This window comes from Bos indicus, chromosome 1 (assembly GCF_029378745.1).
Source record: "Bos indicus isolate NIAB-ARS_2022 breed Sahiwal x Tharparkar chromosome 1, NIAB-ARS_B.indTharparkar_mat_pri_1.0, whole genome shotgun sequence".
NCBI classification, from domain to species: domain Eukaryota; kingdom Metazoa; phylum Chordata; class Mammalia; order Artiodactyla; family Bovidae; genus Bos; species Bos indicus.
This window is the reverse complement of record NC_091760.1, coordinates 99,216,960-99,237,674: the sequence shown is the minus strand read 5'-3', so window position 1 is coordinate 99,237,674 and position 20,715 is coordinate 99,216,960. Positions and strand designations below refer to the sequence as shown.

At 37.8% G+C, this 20,715-nt stretch overlaps 1 protein-coding gene across 1 annotated transcript in view; it reads left to right on the top strand.

Moving 5' to 3' along the window:
- Positions 1-20,715, top strand: part of LOC109562912 (multiple epidermal growth factor-like domains protein 6) — a 694,041-nt gene that overhangs the window by 357,465 nt on the left and 315,861 nt on the right. The window lies entirely within an intron of this gene.

The window sequence follows — 20,715 nt, the reverse complement described above, 5'->3', positions numbered from 1 at the left end:
TCCTCCAAGAGGGCTTATGCTGCACCCAGGTCTGCTGCACTCAGAGCCTCTGCCCCTGTGGCAGTCCACTGCTCACCAGTACCTCTGCAGGAGACACGCAAACACAGTTCTGTCTGTCTCTGTGGGGTCTCTGGGCCCTGGTGTACAGAAGGTTTGTCTGAGCATCTCTGGCGGGTGTGGGGTTTGATTCTAAATACAATTTTGCCCCTTCTACCGTCTTGCTGGGGCTTCTTCTTTGCCATTGGACATGGGGTATCTCCTCAAAGTTGCTCCAGTGCCACAGAGCCACTGCTCCAGAGCCTACTGAAGGAGTGACTAAACAAACAAAAAAACAATATAACCCTTAGAATCTGCACCTGAATGGTGTTCTCACATCAACTTTCCTCCCCTCCCCTTCATGTGCTTCCCTTCCTTGGTCATGAAAGAGACATAATTTTGAGAAATTCTGCTAATGATTTTTAAAGCATTGTGTGCATGAAGCTCCTTACTCTCTAGTACATACCTCCTATTCCCTGACCTGTCCAGCTGTGGTGGTTAGTTGTCCATGGTTTTGTGGTTGCTCTTTAAGGGCTAGGAGAGATGGATGGAGCTGCATGGACAGAGTAGGATTTCACGGGGGTCCCATTTACACTTTGGCATCTACCCACCCTTTCTCTAACTGCATATTTTTCACACACCCAGCCCCACTCACAGCTGCTTGCCTATAGGGCCAAAAATCTTTAGTTAGTGATCTGCCAGAATTCTACTTTTCTATGTAGGAGATTGGAGTAATTTCAAATAACCCATCTGGTGGGATGAAGAGAAGTAAAGAAACTGAGGTAAATAAAATATGTATTGTTAAATACTTGGTTGCATGCATTGTATCTTGACTGACAATTTATTTGTAGACTATATCTGTTGAGCTGGTATCTGTTAATTTTTATTTGTTTATCTTATACTCTTTAATGTTGCTGAAAGGGTGGACTGGGCATGGTAGTATGGATATGTATTATCATCTCCTAGGCCAGAGGAACAGTTCAAAATTGCTTTTTATTTTCTCAGTCAGAATTCTGGAGACCTGAATCCTTGGCATAAAAATTTAAACTGGAAAAGCAAGTTCTGCCAAGTGTATATTACATACCTCCTGGCCATGGATTTTGGTAGGCTTCCTTAGAGAAATATGAAACTTGTTTCCAATAAAGACTTATTCTGTATTTCCTTAATTTAATTTCACATTTGTACATTTTTATTTATAAGCGGTATTACTCTATCCCAGTTAGGATAGTTTAATTTATAAATATGCAAAATTAATAAAGGACACATCACCAGTTTGCTGAGTTCTGATACTTAAAGCAAATTCTTTGCTTAGACATTTTGTTTGTTCTGAAATGAATTAAGAGAAACTCAGTTTCTTTTAAACTGTTATTTCAGCTAAACAACCTCTCTTGGATGGTCTAGAGAAGTGTTGTCCAGTGGATTTTTCCGCAGTGATGGAAGTGACCCTATTAACTTTCACTTTTCACTTTTATGCATTGGAGAAGGAAATGGCAACCCACTCTAGTGTTCTTGCCTGGAGAATCCCAGGGACGGGGGAGCCTGGTAGGCTGCCATCTATGGGGTCACACAGAGTCGGACACAACTGAAGCGACTTAGCAGCAGCAGCAGCATGATAACCAATAGCCAAAGGAAACAGGAAATATGGCTAGTGCTGTTGAAGAACTAAATCCTTTATATAGCTTCATATGGCTAGTGGATCCTGTATTGGACGGCAGAGTTCTATAGTACTTTAATCATTTAGACAATTTCTTCTAGGTTAAAAAGTCACCAAATGCATAATTTATGAGTTATTTTATGAATTTCGTAGGTTTTGATTAATAACTTAGCCTTATATGCTATATTTTAGAATAGTTTTAATTCATTACCATGTCCTCATACAATAAACTGTCCATGAAATAGTGATATAAAGCAGTTTTTCAAGTTTTAAACTAATTCTGTTCATGCTACTTTATTTTTAATAAAAGCACTCATTAGATTTCTACTGAAAACTAAAAGCTGGACAGTTACCAAACAGTGACCACACAGTAATTGAGTGTTAGTCTTTGGCCAGTATTGCATAAAATCTCCATAAGTTTCAAAAAATGATTTGATGTGATTCCTCTCCTCAACAACCTTACAGTCTTGCTAAAAAGACAAAACTGGCAGGCACGAGATAATTAAAAATCAATCAGTGCTAAACTTAATTATGCAAAATAGGAGCGAAGAAGAGAGTGAGATTGCTGTAAGCATAGCAGCCAATCTCTGCACTTTAAAAGATTCTTAAAAATCAGGTATTCTCAATTGCAGACATGATGCAGTTGTATTCCAGTGGGCTTACTTGTTCAGGATATCACAACCAGCTAAACATGAGCCCAGAACTTGAGTGCAGGTTCTCTTGTCCCTCAGTCTATTATTCTCTCCACATTGCCTTTAAGACTGCCTCCTAGAGGAGATTGTTTTTAAACAGTTCATTAAAAAGAAAGTTTGAAGTCAAGCAACTATAAAACAAATTCCATTTCAAATACCCAGTTTCCTCTAGCAGAGTGTCTTCCAAACTTAATTGTTCACTTAACACATTCATAAGTTTTGCCATATCCTTTTACCACCTGTACTATTATTTATAAATACTTCTTTTATCTTAATTTAAAATTTATTTCAAGGAAAATGAAAAGCCAATATCATTTATCATAAATAAATGGTAACTGGGAAATAAATACAGGAAAAATGAAAGCTAAGCTGTGGTATATAAATTCCTAGGCAGACACTTCACCTAAGCCACAGGACGGTTTTCTTAAGAATATTAGAAAGTGCTGGAAAGCCTTAGAAGCAGTAGTCTTCCATTACTATAAAGAGCAATCCTTTTCTTCACTTTCAGTTTTAAAACTGGAATTTACAAGGTCTCATTGCTGAATCTAATGCCTCATGGCTCTTTAAGACTATGTTACAAAGGAATGAGCCATGGATCCTCAGTTCTCTACCACATATATACATGTTGACATAAATTTGTGTAACTGCGTTGGTTAGTGATATGGGGTTAATTTTGCTTATACTTGGAAATTATATAATTGTGTAACCTTCCTGATTATTTTCCTTATTGAAATGAACATTGTTTGGTCTATTGGATGATGTCTTTGTGTTGTTATTTTTTACAGGGAAAGTAATAATTGTATAATAAACTAATCTTTTAAAAATATTAACTAATGGAATTTAGATAGATTATCTCTCCATCTACAATCATACAATCCTATTTTTTTATTAAATGAAAACAACTTTTATGGTTGATGGTGGAGCTGTCAGGAGTCACAGGAAACTGTGATTTATGGAAATAGTTTATTAGGTAGAAAGGTGACATGCATGATTTCTTTAAAAGGTGGAAAGGGCTTTCAAAACATAGTTTTAAAAATCTTGAAAACATGGCCCTCATTCAGATATCAAGTAAGGATACCCCATGCATGTTTCCTCACAGATTTGTCCAACTCTGTGCGACCCTATGGATCGCACAGCTCACCAAACGCCTGTGTCCATGGGATTCCCCAGGCAATAATACTGGAGTGAGTTGCCATGCCCTCCTCCAGTGGATCTTCCCAATCCAGGGATCAAACCTGTGTCTCTTGTGTCTCCTGCATTGGCAGTTACATTCTTTACCACTAGTGCCTGACTTTATTTTTCTGGGCTCCAAAATCAATGCAGATCGTGATTGCAGCCATGAAATTAAAAGATGCTTACTCCTTGGAAGGAAGGTTATGACCAACCTAGACGGCGTATTAAAAAGCAGAGACATTACTTTGTCAACAAAGGTCTGTCTAGTCAAGGCTATGGTTTTTCCAGTGGTCATATATGGATGTGAGAGTTGGACTATAAAGAAAGCTGAGCACCGAAGAATAAATGCTTTTGAACTGTGGTGTTGGAGAAGACTCTTGAGTGTCCCTTGGACTGCAAGGAGATCCAACCAGTTCATCCTAAAGGAAATCAGTCCTAGGTGTTCATTGGTAGGATTGATGTTGAAGCTGAAACTCCAATACTTTGGCCACCTGATGCAAAGACCTGACTCACTGGAAAAGACCCTGATGCTGGGAAAGATTGAGGGCAGGAGGAGAAGGGTACGACAGAGGATGAGATGGTTGGAAGGCATCACAGACTCAATGGACATGGGTTTGGGTGGACTCCGGGAGTTGGTGATGGACAGGGAGGTCTGGCGTGCTGCGGTTCATGGGGTCACAAAGAGTTGGACACAACTGAGCAACTGAACTGAACTGAACTGAACCACTAGTGCCACCTGGAAAGCCCCAAGAATTCGTTATAGTTTGTTTAACTCATCCATGAGAGAATCCTTGGGATGGCTGAAATGGTTTAAGGAATCTGTGAAGAAGTGAGATTATATAGTTACTTGGGAAAGGTGATAAAATAAGTTTGCTAAATTAGAGAAAAGACCAACAGGCAATAAAATCATAAACTTTGATTATATCTTTTCTACCAGAGAGAAATTACTTGTATCTCTATCAAAAAAAAAAAAAAAACAGAAAGCCCACTACAAGTAATTTGACTGACTTGGTACACTATAATATGTAGTAAATCAAATCAAGGTGCCTTTCTCAAGTACAGTAGTTGTTGAGAATCGAAATGATTTTGCCTCCAGGGGATATTTGGCAGAGTCTGGAGATGTTTTTGTTCTTGGCAACCTGGAGGGTGCTAGTGGCATCCCGTGAGTTGAGTCCAGGGATGCTGTTAAATATCCTACAATACACAAAAAGCCTTCCCTGGCCCCTCTCATACCCCCAGTGAAGGATCATCCAGTCTAGAGTCTTAGTGGTGTTCCAGTTGAGAAATTCTGCCCTAGGAAATTAAATAACCTTTGTTAGCCCTGTTATTGTTCCAGTGTGACATTGAAAGAACCCATAGTCATCCTTTAGCCTTCTTTCCAAGTTTTGGATAATTTTTCTCAACAATGCAAAGAGACTTTCCATGCAGTACAAGGGTTTTTAAAGGACACGATTTATATTTTCTGAACACACCTAGAGAATTGTGAGCTAAGACAATTGTCACCTAGACATTGTGAGCTAAGCTTGAGGTCTCCTTTTTTATACTGTCTTTCTCTTTCATTCTCTGGTTGCTTTTGTACATTTTAATTTTTTAATCTGAAAATAAGTGGTGAAGAAATGTTAAAATATACATTATCTGTCACTATGACCATTTTAATGAAGGCTTCATTCCATTTTCTACAGGATATTTTTCTCAACTGACTGTATCTTTTCCTGATTGACACTTGTGATTCTTGAAAAGGAAGTAAAGGCTGATGCACACTAATAGGAAAGAAGAGATATTAGTCAAGCAGAGATTTCCCACACTTCTTCCGACTAAATTTCCTCTCTGGTTGGGAAGTTAAGGAAAGCTGACGCATTGTCTATAAGGAAATATGGAATTGATGACATCATACCCTAGTCTTTTTAATACGTTAGTGGATTGAACCAAGAGTCAGAAATCAAGGGTAGTCTTCTCTAACATCTAACTTACATTTAACATCTAAAATACATCTAATTTAGTGAAAAGCTAAAACAGTGAGAACTTTAATTCATAATCTATTATGATAATTCAGCAGCAACCACTATCATTTTTTGTGTATTAGTTCAAGCTTTTACTCGGTATAGCCTCATAATTTTTTTTTTTTTTCTTTTTAACCTTATGTGATTTAGCTCACCATAAGCTTTTTGGACCAGGCACAGGCATAGAGAGATGAGGGGGAAGAGTTGCTTCTGCACTAAAGAAATTCTGAGACTAGTACCTAAAGTTGTAACATGTGATTTTATAGCCTAGTTTTTCACTTCATGTTGGACTTTCAGCATTTTTTTTTCATGTTGCTGTATTGTCTTCCTGATTATAATTTAAAAGATCTTTTTAATATGAATAATTTTTTAAAGTCTTTATTGAATTTGTTACAGTATTGCTTCTGTTTTATATTTTGGGTTTTTTTTTTTGGCTGTGAGACATGTGTGATCTTTGCTTCCCGACCAGGTATTGTGCACAGATCCCCTGCATTGGAGGGCAAAGTCTTAACCATTGTTCCTTAATCAGGAACATCCCTCCTGATTATCATTTTGATATATAAAGGAGTAAGTTTATCCTCCAAGTCATCTAGCAAAGTATCTGTTACTTGGTGGATGCTCAGAAAATGTTCCTTTACTTCTGCTCAAACACTCGAATTTCTGTACTGGACAGAACTTTTTGTGTAGAAACATTTTTTTTTTTTTAATGGGGAAAAACCTGAGACATTGTCAATTTAACCAAAGGAAAATATCCAGCTCTGTACTTGAGCTTAAAAATTGGATTCAACCCCTGTTACTGCCCCTTATTGACTGTGTGGCATTAGATAAGTCACTTTACTTCTTAGGGGAATTTTTCTGTATATTTAGGGGAGGGAGTTGCACTAGATAATAGGAATGTTTAAGAGTTAACATTATTTTGCTCCTATCCAGGATCTCACATTAACAGAATTGAGATAAAGATCTGTGGTTTCTTAAAGAAAATCCATCTAACAATGTTAATCTTAATTTATCAAATAAGCTCACTTTATAAAGAGCCCCAGAGTGCTACAAAATAATACACAGAAACACAAAAACTAGCATTTTAAGAACACATCATGTATTAAGCATGTCTTTAAATATTTCATGTGTATTTTCACTATTTTCAATTATGCTCTCAGGTAGGTATCATGCTTCTAACTGAAACTCAGGGAAATTAAGCATCTAGTATCCTTTCTGGTATATCATGCCAGTGTCAAGAATATGAATGTGTTCACTGAAAAGTAAGTAGATGTATTTCTTCTTCTTTAAAGTTCTAGAAGGACCTTTTGAGAATGGTTTTGTGGACCAGAGCTATTGAAAAAGCTCTTCAGGGAAGTAGGAAATAACTTCTTTCTGATCTCATGTGATTTGTTCCTGTAACAAGGAGACCATGAAAATCATTGTACTCATTCTTGAGGAAATGTCAAATCTTGAGGACAGATAGCTCCTTAAACTATGAGCCTAGTGCTGCAGTGGAAGGCAGTCCAGAGTTGAGATCAATGTTCTATGCTCTTGCTCATGCTAATGACTTGGTGTGTGAATTATCTAATTTGCAGGAGGCCATCTCTAAAAGTAAGGGATCTAGACCTGATGATCTCCAAGATATTCAACTTGTCTTCTACCCCTCCTTGGGCATCCATTTTATTTATATCTTTGCTGTTTTGTGTCTGAGAAGGGAGTGTGGGATCTACACTTCTGTTGGCAAGCATTCAGTGAATCATCTGTTTAGTAACTTCAATCATCCACTCTTATCTGATTGTCTGCAAGCATACTCAGTCACTTCAGTTGTGTCCTACTCTTTGTGACCCTATGGACTCTAACCCACCAGTCTCCTTGTCCATGGAATTTTCCAGACAAGAATACTGGAGTGGGTTGCCATGCCCTCCTCCAGGGGATCTTCCTGACCTAGTGATGGAACCCACATCTCTTATGTCTCCTGCATTGGCAGGTGGGTTCTTTACCACTTAGCACCACCTGGAAAGCCCCCTTATATGATTTTGCAAGTCCTAAATCTTTGTAGATTTTTGTCTGGCAACTCACTCCTTTCAGTGACCACTTTTTGCTTCCACTCCTATTTTTTTTCTCTGCTCAAAAGAATTTCCAGAATTTAATGAGAGCTGTCATCAAGAGATGGCCCCTTCCTCATTCTCTTTGTGAGTGTGTGTTAAGTTTTATTATCATTATACCTTTTCAGTTATAGCAGTGTCATTTCTAGACAGAAAGGAGATTAGTATATGTAGGGATATACTATATTATAGCCTTGAGAAAGTAAGTAGAGAGTGGAGATTATTTATAAATTGGAGTGAAAGTCAAATGATGCCACTAGAATGTTCCAAAGGAAATTGAGGGACCAAAGTTGTTGTTGTTCAGTCACTAAGTTATTTCTGATTCTTGGCAACCCCATAGACTGCAGCATGCCAGGCTCCTCTGTCCTCTACTATCTCCTGGAATTTGCTGAAATTCACATCAATTAATTTATGTCCATTCACATCCAGTGATGCTATTTAACCATCTCATCCTCTTCCACCTCCTTCTCCTATAGCCTTAAATCTTTCCCAGCATCAGGGTGTTTTCCAACGAGTCAGCTCTTCACATCAGGTGGCCAAGTACTGGAGCTTCAGCTTTAGTGTCAGTGCTTCCGATGAATGTTTAGAGTTGACTTTGTTTAGGACTGACAGATTTGATTTCCTTTCCTTCCAAGGGACTCTCAAGAATCTTCTCCAGCACCACAAATTGAAAGTATCAGTTCTTTCATGCTAAGCCTTCTTTGTGGTCCAACTCTCACATTGTACCTGACTACTGGTAAAACCATAGTTTTGACTATATGGACCTTTGTCGGCAAAGTGATGCCTCTGCTTTTTAATACTCTGTCTAGGTTTGTTATAACTTTCCTTCCAAGGAATAAGTGACCCATAAAGAAAATGAAAGTAAAGTCGTTCAGTTGTGTCTGACTCTTTGCGAACCCATGGACTGTAGCCTATCAGGCTCCTCAGTCCATGGAATTTTTCAGGCAAGAGTACTGAAGTGGGTTGCCATTTCCTTCTCCATGGGACGTTCCCAACCCTGGGATCGAACCCAGGTCTCCCGCATTGCGGGCAGACGCTTTACCCTCTGAGCCACCAGGGAAGCTCTAAGTGACCCATAGATGACTAGAAAGGTCTCAAGAGGAAAAGGGGGAGGTGTGATGAATCACAAGAAAATTATAGACTTTTTCTGTTGCTGGAAGAGCTTAATGAAAGGTAAAGTCATTTATTAACTCAGATATTTACTGATGACCTGTTACATGTAAACTCTACCCTGGGTGCTAATTCCATGAGGACCAGTAGGTACAGCTTCTGTCTTCTATTTACTTGTGAAATTGAGGTAGAGCCAGAGGCTTAGATAAACAAAATAGAAATGCAACACAGTTAGTATTAATGAAAAAATATCATAATTTAGAAGTAACTAATTGCCCAAACTGAAAGGGAAAATTCCATAACACATATTCTGGTTAATATTTTATAGAGTGAAAGCTAATTACTTTTAAACTAATCAGGGGTTTGAACAATATTCATCAAAGAGTGGTTCCTATCATATGTATATAAACTAATCAGAGGGTTGAAAAATATTTATTAGAGAGTGGTTTCTATGATACATCTAATCTATGATTAATATGTGACACATAATTCCAAGAGTCATGTTTTTAGTATCTAATCATAAGGCATATGAAATGTGGAGTGTTAGAAGGGAGAGTTAATTACAGTTGGGATTCATCCTTATTTTAGAAAATACAAAAAACAAAAGTCAACGTTGCATGCACCAGGCATAACAGCTCAAGGCATTTACAGGGCTCTGTAAAGAGATACACCTTAATGCAAAGATAATGCCTTGCAGGGTTATGGGGGATTGGCTCAGGTTTCCTTTGGTAGAGAGGAGACCGTGGTTCTCCAAAGTGGGTAGATGTTCCTGAAGTGTTCCCAGAGATCATAACAACTTCTATCCAGGCTTTGAAATAATGAGGACTATAGAATGTAGGTGGGATCTCCTGAGAGGGAGAGATAACCAAATAAAGCAAACTGTTGTTACCAACCTTGGGATTTCTCTATGGCCTACCGATTCATTATCTACTCCAACAATTGCCCCTACCTTGCAGCAGGAGAGGGGCCCCAGAAGGCCAAATCCATGTCTCCTGCTTTCTCCAAACCACTTCCAGTGATCAGGAGAATGAGGCTATGAAATGGGAAACATTTACTCCCAGGCACTGGCTTTATTCATTTTTAATAAAGAATTGTTACCAGCACAAGTCATGCTGTTATTAATTTCAAATTAAAACTCAGACTATGTATGACCTCTTTAAATCAGCTATTTTCCAATTCATTTATTTTGGCTGTAATTATGACTGATTGCTCAATTTTTACTGGAATAGCTAGGGTGCAGTTTAATTTTAGCTGAGGTCCTTACAATAATAACCAGGGAATCTTTCCCACATATCTGTATAAGATACTTCATTTTTTGTATAGAATTAAAATAACAGACTTGGGTACCTGATATATTATTTCTCTTTACAGAATTGTGGAAAATAATTTGTTTATTCTGTGGCTGTACCTTAGCAGCTCCAACGATTTGAATTTTGTCGTATTTAAAAGAAAAAAGAATGAAACCTATTCAGAATATGTTTATTCATGTCAGTGCTTAATTTATTGATATTATATGTGTGTGTGCATGCACATACTCACATATAAATACACACAGTCACATATATAAATATGCCCAGAGGTTGGAAGCAAAGTATTCCTTGATTAAAAAACATATATATATATATATATATATATATATATATATATATATATATATTTTTTTTTTTTTTTAAATGCCATATCAAGGTCTGGGACATTCCCAGTCTGAAAAATAAGTCCTTCCCCTTTTATTGCATATTGAAACTAGCAAAGAAACTTCATTGATTGCTTTTATTATGTTAAAAGCCTCACCCTTTCTGTCCGACATTGTGTTCTATTTAAGTTCATCCTTTATCAACTGACAAAAATCCATTTTAAATATTGTTTGGAAGCCAGATTTCTGATACACTCCGCTGCTACTAGACTTTATTTTTGTGTGTGTGATGTACTGCACAAAATTGTCTATTGATATGAAGCAGGCTGTGGAACGATTTTTCAGCTTTGATCACTAGAATGAATCGATTTTTAACAAGCCCTCGGTATGGCAGCAGCTGCTGATGTCGTGTGTCTAACAGCTTCATTGAAGGGTTCCATTTGATTTGCTGTTGCTAAGTACTCTCTTTCAGTGAACTTGTCTGTGAAGACTTCCTCAACCAACTGAAGCTCTTTTATTAGGTTAGAAACTGCTGTTACATGTTATTTACTGATTAAAAAATAATTATAGGCAGTCTACATTACATGGAATCATCAATTTGCCATTAGTGCTACTTGGTAGAAGCTTTGAAAATGGGAATGAAACTCAAAACTAGCTTTCCCACTGAACATGCTAATTAAAATAAAAGGTATTTATTTGTTCATTCTGAATATACAAGCTAGTGGCAGAATCTTGTGGTGTGACTTTCCCTTAGTGCTTATTATGATTGTGATCAGCTAGTAAGTTCACTTTTGTCTTCACAGAAGAGCCATACAGTTGGAATTCAGCATCCTAACATCACTGGAGACATGACAACATAAACCACTGGTGATTTATGTCCAGTTGTGAGCTCTAACGTGGGCCAGTATGCTAAGTTGGACAATTAAAATCATCACTAGCATCCTGACAACAGCAATATGGTTTTTCAGATATGTTCTCAGATTGTCAGTTCCTTTCCCTTTAGTCTTTATTTGATTTCTAATGGTCAGCTTAACATTCAGAAAACAAGATCATGGCATCCGGTCCCATCACTTCATGGCAAATAGATGGGGAAATAGTGGAAACAATGGCTGACTTTATTTTTCTGGGCTCCAAAATCAACACAGATGGTGATTTCAGCCATGAAATTAAAAGATGCTTACTCCTTGGAAGGAAGGTTATGACCAACCTAGACAGCATATTAAAAAGCAGAGACATTACTATGTCAACAAAGATCCATCTGGTCAAGGCTATGGTTTTTCCAGTGGTCATGTACGGATGTGAAAGTTGGACTATAAGGAAAGCTGAGCGCCAAAGAATTGATGCTTTTGAACTGTGGTGTTGGAGAAGACTCTTGAGAGTTCCTTGAACTGCAAGGAGATCCAACCAGTTCATCCTAAAGGATATCAGTCCTGGGTGTTCATTGGAAGGACTGATGTTGAAGCTGAAACTCCAGTACTTTGGCCACCTGATGCCAAGACCTGACTCATTGGAAAAGACCCTGATGGTGGGAAAGATTGAGGGCAGGAGAAGGGGACGACAGAGGATGAGATGGTTGGATGTCATCACCGACTCGATGGACATGGGTTTGGGTGGACTCCGGGAATTGATGATGGACAGGGAGGCCTGGGCGTGCTGCAGTTCATGGGGTCGCAAGGAGTCGGACATGACTGAGCGACTGAACTGAACTGAATGGGCAGTTAATAAACCAGACTGGGTAAAATGTCAATAAAGACAGAAATCCTTCTTTTTAAAAGGAATTCTCATCAATGTTGCTGCAAGTTTTATTCACCAAAGTACATTACCCTACTTTTTCTTTTAAGCTCTGTTAAGGAGTTTTTTATCAGGAGTTTATGTGTATGAGTATGTGAAGTGGGCTTCCCCAGTGGCTCAGCGGTAAAGAATCCACCTGCAGTGCAGGAGAAGATGCAGATTTGCTCCCTGGGTGGGGAAGATCCCCTGGATGAGACATGGTAACCCACTCCAGTATCCTTGCCTGGAGGATCCCACGGACAGAAAAGCCTGTTTGGCTACAGTCCATAGGGTCTCAAAGAGTTGGACATGACTGAAGTGACTGAGCACGCACATATATATGTGAAGTATGAACTCTCTGGAGTACAGAAAAGGTTTGTTTCTCTAAGAAAGTTTTTAGCTTTGTGTCAGGTATTTAGACATTGTGCTTTTCTTGTTGGATTCCCCTAAGAATATAATGTCCTTTAAATGTATTGACAGCATGACCCAGAACATTCATCATTTCCTCTTTCCGTTTAAAAATATAGTTTTGCTCTTTTCGTTAATCTTCAAATTTTCATCTTGACCAAAGATTGACAATTTTAAGAGTATTTTTGTCAGCTGTGACTGTCAGGAATAGAACAGAATCAATGATTAAATGGATAAGTGCAGGAAAACCAACCTGACATAGCAAAGAGAAAAATTATATTTCTAGTTTTAGAAATAAATATGTCAAGCTAAAATAATTTCATTTGTCCTTAGCCCACTTTCCTGAGAAGTTATCCGCCATTTTAAAGCCATGAAAGAGTTCAGATCAGAGAGGGAGCAGATATTTTGCAGTTTCACAGCATAATCATGTCACAGAGCAGCACAAAAATTCACTCTCCTATTAAAGTGGTTTAAGTTACAGAATCACAGGAAAACTGAATTTTGTTTTATAGGCAAACAAAATATGAAGGGGAACCAGATATTGGTAACATTGCCTATAAATTCATATTTACAATTTTCCTTCTTGTCTTTGCCCTTACTTTTTGTTTTTTGTGTTAGATTGACCAGAATGGGCTCCAAATTGTCTTTTTTTTTTTTCCTGTTCAATGTGTGATGAAGCACCAAGGGTGTTAGGTGTACAGAATGCCAGTTGTCAATATTTTTCTTGTTATCTCTCATTTTGCTCACTGTTAATAAGATTGAGCAAAAGAAACAATTCATTGAGCTTCTGTGTTTATTCTGTTTTCTTGGGTGGTCTCTGAGTATCTGTATTCTTTTAGGAACACATTCACATTTCATTCTTGAACATGTAAATATAGAGCACAATTTAGGGGCACAAGAGACATGGAGTGGACTGTTTGCTTTTATTTGTCTGTTTGTTCTTCAAGTTATCCAAGCATGAAGAGCCTTCAACAGTTTGGCTCAAGCCTACTTTTTGTGAATGAAACACCCCAGACCCAGTACCATAAATGGATAATAATTACCCATGCAGTTAGTAACAAGAGCTCTTGGTCCTCTCTTATTTATTCACCAAATCAGATACTTAATGATTGACTGCTTACCATTTTTGTCACACTTCAGAATAAAATTAGACACTCTCTCTAAATCTTTTCATTTTCTTTCATTCTTCTCTGGAAAAGGAAAAGCATTTTGTGGCCACATGTTTGAAGACCATCTTTTTTTGAAATTTTTTTTTCAGAAAACACCCAAAGTTTCCATCACTTTTCTAAAATGGCAATTCTATCTTCCTCTCTGAAAACATGTTAGAATAAAAGATTCCTGACAGCTGATTAGGAAAGTGACATATATTTTACTTCCTTTCAGATGAAGCCTTCTGAAAACGTATTTACTTACCAGGGGCAGTGACAGCCTGTCTGGCAAAAATAATTGATATCCTTTCTGCTTATTGTAGGAAAGGAACAATGAAACAAGAAAGACCTTTCTCATACCTTCTGAGAGGAAGAAGCTGGAAGAAATTGATTGTCATTAAATTAAGGTTTTCTTTTGGATACTCTGGCCACTGACACATTCTTAAAAAATTGTAGCAACTCTTTGCCTCACTGCTGTTAATAATTAGGCTTGGTGTGCTATTTTCAAATATTTCTTTTAGAGAAGCATGCATATTCGTCTTTGACAAAGGGTAAAAATATTTGAAAATTACCAGGTTTATAGTTCACTATATATCCTTGAAATATCAGCCCAGATAAATATAGTGCAACTTTAGTAATTCAGATTAATATATACAAAAGTATTTTCTAAATTAAAGCTCATTTGCTTTTGAATGAAATTTGAAATTGGTTCTAGTAGTCATAAGCTAAGTAATCATCAGGAAGACTATTGTACTTTTTGAAATTTTGAGTTTTGAGGTATATAAAATAGGCTGTAGTACTCATTTTACAGTTATTTGTTGTGAGGCTTATGCACAGTCATGTAAATATTATTAATTATTATGAGGTACCTTTAAAGAGATATAGTTTTGGCACGTATCTGTACAAAGAAAAAAATTAATGCATATATATATATATATATGTATTCTGAGAGAAGGTCTGTCTTGTCTGCCTTAAGAAACCAATAAAATCTTTTTCCAAGAGTCACAGCCAAGTCAAAAATTGTTCTTTTATGCACCACAAGCATTTTCACAGTTTTATTTACAACATTAATTTCTTAAAGATTTTGTTGTAAATACCTTTTTCTTAACACTTCAACCTAGTCTAGATCAAACCATCACCTGCAGAGATATTCATATATATGTTTTCTTGTTTTTCAAAATGCAGTAATAGATCAATGGTGCTTGCTTTAAAGCTGGGCGGCATGTGGTTTATTCACTATTCAAGAAACTTTGATAAATCTATGGCAAATCTAGGGAGCAGACACTGAACTACTCTGCCACAATCCGTATTTTACAGGCACTGTGAAATCTCTGTTTCTATATTAAAGCCTTCTGTATACGTAAATCCTTCTATGGCAGATGCCATCTGGTCAGCGTGTGGTTGTGGGGCAGCTGTAGAAGTCATGCTTTGTTGACCTAATGGAAGCTCTGTCTTCAGAGAAGTAGAAAATTGGCTGTTTCTGTGGGTTATAAAGTTCCAAACCGTTGCTTGCCACCTGAGAGCATTAATTTCCTTTTATTGCTTGTTTCCATAGTTAAGGAGTGGCTTGTCAAAGGGCTAACTGTCCCTGTCTCTTCTCCAAGCCATTAGGTAATAAATTGGATATCATATGTAATTTTTCAGGTTGTCTTTTTTTTTTGTAAAGTGAAAGATACTATGTTAAACTCTGTGCCCTCAAATGCTCTTTAACCTCATATAATCTTACCTTTTCCAACCTGTGAAAACTGCAAAAACTCTTCAGTTTTCAGGAGAAACTCACTAGGTTTGTCACTAAATTTGTTTTCTCCTTTTAAGAATGTTTAACTTTGGGGAATCCCATGTAGGGTTGTTGACTTGATTAGATGTACATTTTATTAAATCTGCCCTTGAGACCTTTAACTCCTAAATAGCTGTTCAAATTTTAATGAATTCTAAGAAATCAGGAATTTTGCTTAAACTTTATATTGCCAAGCTAATAACTTTTTTGATGGACATCCATTATAATCTTGAAGTTTAACATTGTAAACCATAAACACATTAACTGAAACATCAAATATGAACGTAAAATATTTAAGATATATGTTAAAACATTTTATATTTTCCAGCATGTTATAACCTGTAAACACATTCAGTTATATTATTTCACTTATTTATTATTATTATTTGTCTAAGTATGGAAATTGAACTACTTGTTTCATCTGTGAATTGAGCAGATTGAAGTGAGAAGGTTGATTTGATCAATGAAAGGTCATATGACTAGTCATTGGCAAAAGAAAAACAACTAGACCATGCTGCTGCTGCTGCTGCTAAGTCACTTCAGTCGTGTCCGACTCTGTGCGACCCCATAGATGGCAGCCCACCAGGCTCCCCCGTCCCTGGGATTCTCCAGGCAAGAACACTGGAGTGGGTTGCCATTTCCTTCTCCAATGCATGAAAGTGAAAAGTGAAAGTGAAGTCGCTCAGTCGTGTCCGACCCTCAGCGACCCCATGGACTGCAGCCTACCATGCTCTTCCATCCATGGGATTTTCCAGGCAAGAGTACTGGAGTGGGGTGCCATTGATGTAGTTAAATAGCATCTCTGCTATAATATACTGAAAGTAATACATAACTCCTGTTATCAGAAAGGTATTTTATGTAACATGTCAAGCTTACTATCTCAATAATTGTGGCTATTTACTGTTCTCTGATAACAGGAATGAATCATGATGCTGAAGAACTTTACATAATACTATCTGTCCAGTTTACCCACTGTCAAAATTTCAGATTTAGAATCTGTCCTATTGCAGATATAGGCATTCTGGGTTACCTCATGAAAAAAGAAAATGTGAATGAGAACTTGTTCTTAAACAACAGCAACAATGACAAATTTCAACTGAAATGTTAAGATGACTGTATGTAAAACAATGCTATTTTATGACAAATCAGAGCAAATTCCAAAGCATCCACCATATTACCAGTTGCAATTCACTGCATTATTTTTTTCTTCCTTAGAACAATGTAATTTCTGATTGCAGATTCTCAAATAACTGAAAAAGCCACAGAGTTTTCAATCATAATTTCACCAACTCTTTGCATCCCACTTGTTTTGGTTGAAACTCAAAGAAGAGAAACTGTGTTCCCAGTAGAAAAGCCACAAGGAAGCCTTTTTGTAGATGCCAAAGTTAAAATGTTGCCAACCGGCAGATGGAACCCAAGTCTGAATGAGAAAATCCCAAACCAGGCCTCTTGCTGTGGCTTTAATATAGCCTACTTGTATCCTGATTTCCCGTCTTTATTACTGGGGTTCCAGTTATTTATGAATTGAATTCCCATGTAGTTATCTTGCTGTTATTGTAAAATGCCACATGATATTTTGTGCTAAGTCAATAAACGACTTGTGCCACCACTGTATTTACTTTGGTTTTGTAATCTCTGTGCTCTTACCCTTTTTCTGACATTTTCCAAGCCTCTCCCTGCAAATCAGCTGGCCATAGAGCAGCGCTTCCTTTGAGCAATTGACAGTCTGCTGCTGCTGCAGGCCTAACCACCAATTCACACCGCAGGGCACTGTCCACCCCAGGAAGAGATTTGTTCTCAGTTGTCTGACACTTTGGTTACTTTAAAAATTACTCCCAGGATTTAGACTTCTTGCAGGTAATTCTTCTTGCAGAAACATGAAAAAAATATTGGTTGCTTGATGCTTAAATGAAAAATAAGGAGAAGCAATAATGCAGAATCATTTGAATTGGAGAAATAGAGGTGATTCAAGAGGTCATGGGATAAAATTTCTAATTCAGAAGCTTTCAAACTCTTTTGAACAAGATCCACAAAGAAACACAATTTACAGTGTGACCGCTTATATTCATCTCTATACTACAACTGAGTATAGAGAAGGAAATGGCAACCCACTCCAGTATTCTTGCCTGGAGAACCCCGTGGACAGAGGAGCCTGGTGGGCTATAGTCCAAGGGGTCACAATGAGTCGGACACGACTGAACGACTTCACTTTCACTACAATTGAAACCAAAGTTTTACAAAACAGTACTTATCCTTATTTCATAGGATTGTCAAAGTGTAATATTTTTAAAGTTAAAGATATAATTTTCCTACAAAAAATAAAATGAAACCTTAACCCCTAATTTTATGTATATATATTTCATTCAGCTTATTACTTATTGAGGAAACCAATACAATGTTGAGATTGGATAAAAGATTATTTGAGGAGCTGGGTATTTATAGACAATAAGATATTAAAATAGCTAAGTTAGATATAAAACTAGCCAATGTGCTATAGTACAATCAACCCTAACTTTAAGAGTACAGCCACTATGGAGAACAGTGTGGAGATTCCTTAAAAAACTGGAAATAGAACTGCCTTATGACCCAGGAATCCCACTACTGGGCATACACACCAAGGAAACCAGAATTGAAAGAGACACGTGTACCCCAGTGTTCATCGCAGCACTGTTTATAATAGCCAGGACATGGAAGCAACCTAGATGTCCATCAGCAGGTGAATGGATAAGAAAGCTGTGGTACATATACACAATGGAGTATTACTCAGCTATTAAAAAGAATACATTTGAATCAGTTCTACTGAGGTTGATGAAACTGGAGCCTATTATACAGAGTGAAGTAAGCCAGAAAGAAAAACACCAATACAGTATACTAACGTATATATATGGAATTTAGAAAGACGGTAACGATAACCCTGTATGTGAGACAGCAAAAGAGACACAGATGTATAGAACAGTCTTTTAGACTCTGTGGGAGAGGGAGAGGGTGGGATGATTTGGGAGAATGGCATTGAAACATGTATAATATCATATATGAAATGAATCACCAGTCCAGGTTCGATGCATGATACAGGATGCTTGGGGCTGGTGCACTGGGACAACCCAGATGGATAGTATGGGGAGGAAGGAGGGAGGGGGGTTCAGGATGGGGAGCACGTGTATACCCATGGCGGATTCATGATGTATGACAAAACCAATACAATATTGTAAAGCAAAAAAAAAAAAAAAAATTGTTGAATGAATACATAAAAAAAAGAGTTATTTTTTCTACAGGACAGAAATTATTAGCATAGCTACTGTAGAAAACCTACAAGTTAATGTGTACTTTCACTAAATCTGGGACTTTACATTAGTAGCAGAGTCAAAGTTTATTCTTTTAGGTAATACTTGTTCACACCTCTCAAATGATACCCTCACATAATGTTCAAAAGCATAGTGCCCAAATATTTTACTCATTTCTTCTAAATTTGACTAATTTTTCTTAATAGGATATACTCTGATATTTTTATTAAGTTCCATTTTATTTTTAAAAAGGTGATATATCTCCCTAAATTATTTTCATCTGCCATAAGTAGTTCATGACTTGGTTTAAATACTACTGTACCAGTGTACAAATAGGATATCCCTAAGCACTTTCAGAAAGAGGCAAGTTTTTTGCTCTGTCTTATGCATAAAAATCAAAAGGGAGGAGGGAAGAGGAAAGAGCCTCAGCCAGCTGTCTTCAGGGACCTCAGCATTCTATAAAGTGGTATGACTGTTTATAAAAGTCATAATTCTTTTCTCTCACAAAGCACACATTTTGCTTAGGTTGCAACTTAGACTCTTTTCCTCCTGATTAGAGTAGAATTTACACAACTTTGTAAAGTTCATATAGCTTTGGGAGAAGGTGAATTAGTTATTTGGAAAAACTACCTCAATTCACAGAGGCAGTTCAGAAAACCGAGGAGACTGGCTCCATCACACGGAAGTTTCATGGGGAAGCCCAGCAGGTAGCCACAGAACAAAGGATAGTCCCTGGACTCAGAAAGGTGTGGGTGACAGTCACCACATAGAGGATCTCTAGCAAACCTCTGTTCTTCCTAATCTGAGCTGCCTTATCTCTAATGTAAGGAGAGAACTGTAATGAGAATTAAATGATGGACTACATGTAAACTTCTCTGTAAGACTAAAAAGCACTCTGAAAATGTAAATTCCAGTCTCTCTACCCAGTATCTATTTTTCCATCTTTGTATACCTTCTAACACATAAGATATAAATGTTGACCTGCTGCTGCTAAGTCGCTTCAGTCATGTCCGACTCTGTGCGACCCCATAGACGGCAGCCCACCAGGCTCCCCATCCCTGGGATTCTCCAGGCAAGAACACTGGAGGGGGTTGCCATTTCCTTCTCCAGCGCATGAAAGTGAAAAGTGAAAGTGAAGTCACTTAGTCGTGTCTGACTCTTAGCGACCTCATAGACTGCAGCCTACCAGGCTCCTCCATCCATGGGATTTTCCAGGCAAGAGTACTGGAGTGGGGTGCCATTGCCTTCTCCAAAATGTTGACCTACTTGCACATATTTACCAGTAACTGAGGCACTTCCCAGGTGGTGCTAGTGGTAAAGGACCCACCTGCCAATGCAGGAGACATAAGAGACTGAAGTTTGATCCCTGGGTTGGGAAGAGACCCTGGAGGAAGCCATGGCAACCTACTCTGGTATTCCTGCCTGGAGAATCCCAGGGACGGAGGAGCCTGGTGGGCTGCAGTCCGTAGGGTCGCAAAGAGGCAGGCATGACTGAAGTGACTTAGCAGGCGTGCACGCTCCAGTGACTGAGATAATGGGGACAATGTTCCCTAAGTCTAGTGAATTTTGTAAGTGCTTTCTCTCTTCTACACATAGTTCTTTGTTAAAGTATGTAAAGTTGTGCTAGTTATTATTGCTAATAGATCATCTCTGTAAAATGCTCCAAAAATTTCAAAGTAAAGTGCACCATTCTGATGAAATAGGGCTTCCCAGGTGGTGCAGTGGTAAAGAATCCTCTGGCTAATGCAGGAGACAAGGGTTCAATCTCTGGGTTGGGACATGGCAAGCCACTCTAATATCCTTGCCTGGAAGGTTCCATGGACAGAGGAGCCTGGTGAGCTATAGCCCATGGTGTTACAAAGAGTTGGACACAACTGAGCACTCACATTCTGATAAAATGTACTGTAGACTTTGCACCTGTAGAAGCTTCTAATTATGCTTCCCATGCA